Raw genomic sequence first — 3,284 nt, 5'->3', positions numbered from 1 at the left:
GTCAATGGAAATTCGGTTGAATGATTTCTTTGTTCTCTTCACACCTAAACAACCTTTCTCAAACTTTTCTTTTAATCCAAGATGCGTATTGTCTACATTCAATAGCTTGTCACGGTATAGTACCATTGCTCGAGAATAGTTAGGCTGATTGAACATGAAAAATAAATTCGTCAATTTTGGCAGAATGTAGACAAACATTTCAAAATTTGACGTACGGATACTTCTTTCCAAAATCAGATAGTAATCTATCAAATTTATGTAAATCATGAAGAACTGAGCTGTTTTACCATGATCCCCTTGAAGGGTTTTTATCCTGTAACTTTTGTAACTTTTTAATAATTGGCGCAGTTGCTCGTCTTCAACCTTTGGATTAGAGGATTTCAATTTCTTCAAATTATCAATTGTTTGTTTAAGGCTGTCATTAATCAAAATTTTTTTTTGCTCAAAAATGTTTTGAAGTGGATAATCTGCAAGCCCAATGATGCAATGGGATGTTGTCTCTTGCACCGGTTGAAATTAGTACCCATTAAAAATCCATTTATTGAACCACCGGCAATTATTCCACTGTTTTCCATGACGTCTGTTAATCCGCTGTTCTCTATGAATTTTCCGACTGTCTTAAAAAAGTCCATCATCACATGAAACATCCCAAGATGTATAAATACTCTGTCAAATGTCGGTTTTTCAGCAGATTGAATTGCAAAAGCAACTTTAGCTACTTGTAAATCGTAGGAGACCTGTATATACTCTGCTTTACATTCTGCAGCGATGGTTTTACTCACGCATAAGGTTTCTTTTACTACTGCAGTATCTGTAGGAGATATGTTGATAGGAGTTAAATACTGCTACTTTCTGTATTGGAGATTTATCGTCGAAAATCAGAGTATTAAACCCGACCCACATTGGCGTGGCGGTAGCTCCCAAAGTATGTGAAAACATCCACGCGCGGTTTAAATACTTATACTCCGTAACATCGTCAAGTACTTTCAATCGCGTTTCTGCCTCTAATGTTTAAAATTCCTCGATAATTTTTGGCTTTTTACCATAAGGCGTGATTTCGGGTAGCACAGCGTCGAACGTTCTCCTCTTCCTTTTCCTCGAAAATTGACCAAAAACGGGATCGACACTCGTCAAATCGATATCGGTGTGAGCATCTGTCGGTGTGGATGCTTCTTCTTCAGAGTCGTCAGCATTCTGATATATAATACCCACGGTGCCATGGAGGGTATCTTTTCCTGTGAGAGTCTCAACGAATCGGTCGTAATTGTCGAAAGCGACTCCTGTACTGAGATTGGGTTTTTTTTTATTTCCGCAGGACAAACTTCATCTCGATTAGTTAAAGATAACGTTGCTTCAGTTTTTAATTCAAGCTGTTGAGTGTAGCTGATACAATGTCTGAATCGATTTAGCAAATTGATGATTTGTTTGCTATTCGTAAGACTCTTTATTGCTATTCCCAGACACACGTGTTTTGACGTCTTTAAATTGCCATTCGTGGTGGCGATGTCCTGTGCTATCGACGAAATAACAGTTTTTTTTCGGGTCGTGTCCTCTTCGAAGAGTACGGTCACCACAAATGATTGTCTGCAGCAAATCATAAAGAGAATCCGGAAGAGCTTCGCATTCTCCTTGAATAAAATGTTGTGCAGATAATGTATCCGGAAATTCTTTGTTGTTAATTTTTAAAATAGCAGATCGTACAGCATATGCAGCTTTGTATATAATTTCGTTACTTTCGATTTTTTTCAAAATATCGACATTCGGTGGAACGCTACATTTAAATGGCACTATAATTGTTTTATTTTTGACCATCAAAAATTTAACTTTGCCGTTAAAAGTATTCAAAATTTTTTTTTGCAAATGCTGCGTTGAAAAGAAATTCGGACGGTCATCATCTGGTATGCTTGAATATTTTTCATTAAGATATTCTATATACAAAGATCGGATGAAGTTGTATAAAAAGAATTCCTTTTTTTTTAATAATGTGCAATAAAATGTAGGTGCACAACTGTTCAAACGCAGAGGTGTGGTAATCGCTTTTGTCATGCCAAGCTTTTGGCGATTTCTGTTGGCTTTTTATCTGTCTGCATTTTGCAAAATAGTCAATTTTACAAAAATTGTGATACCTTACAGTTTCAGAAGCAGCCGCTATTTTATCCAAAGTTGAGCTATCATCAATTTCAGTCGTTTTGTCTTTTACGGTTTCCAACCACTGTTGTGTTTTTGACACAGTGGGCATTTGTATCCGCCCTCGCACCGTTTTCCTTCATTTGTTACAAAAAAAACAACCTTCCTCTTCGTTGCCAGCATCATCTTGTTCTTTCGTTGTTTCTGGAAATTGTACGCTAAAAAAGGTTGAAACTTTTACGATTCAAATAACATGAATAAGATAATACATTATAGTCATAACTTGTAAAACTTTAACACTGTTAAAAAAAAATTATTTCATACAACTCAACTCATTATTTGTACATTATCCAGTTTTTCAGTACTCGGATGGAATGAATACATGTTTAATCGAAATAAATTTATTTGGCGCAACTATACATGAAAAATTACAGCGGCAATATTTTTATTATATCTCAAGAATATACTCGTACACAAAGAGCATAAAAACTGGAAATTACTGTTACACTAATAGAAACGAAAGACGACCTTGAATTTGTATGGTTATTACTAAGCAAAATGTAAATATTCGTAAAAAAAATTTTCCTATCTTAAGAAAGAGATTTTATTTTCTTTTCATCAAGATTTATATTCTGCTAAGTAATAATCACAAAAGTTTAAGGTTGTAACGATGCGCCCCAAAACGCATCATTCCCGGCGAGCATCAGCCGGATGCCGCCCGGCCGAACACCCGCCGGGCGAGACAAGGCACGATGTGCCTTTTTTTAAACGATTCATCTCGCGTATCAGTCCGCAAACGGACTTAGCGCGGCAACCGACTTGAAGCGCCGAGCGGTGCCGAAAACGGCCGAGAGCCACCGAACGCAATCGCGGCGTCGAGGCGCCGTACTTCCCGAACGCTCCGCCGCTCCATCCCGGCGCGCGCGATTGCCGTCGCGTATACCCCCGCCACGCCGACGGGAGCGTCCCAGTTGCGCACAGAATAAATCGGACACAGCAGGTTGAATGAATCGGACACAGTGTCGATCGGACACAGTAGGAAACGGACACACGGTGGTTGCAATCGGACACAGTGCGGATTGGACACAGTGCGGATCGGACACAGTGTCAATCGGACACAGTAGGAAACGGACACAGTGCGGATCGGACACAGTGCG

The sequence above is a fragment of the Temnothorax curvispinosus genome, unplaced genomic scaffold (genome assembly GCF_003070985.1).
Source record: "Temnothorax curvispinosus isolate PA1 unplaced genomic scaffold, ASM307098v1 QBEX01010842.1, whole genome shotgun sequence".
NCBI lineage: Eukaryota > Metazoa > Arthropoda > Insecta > Hymenoptera > Formicidae > Temnothorax > Temnothorax curvispinosus.
The sequence above is the reverse complement of the archived record's forward strand: the minus strand, read 5'-3'. Positions refer to the sequence as shown.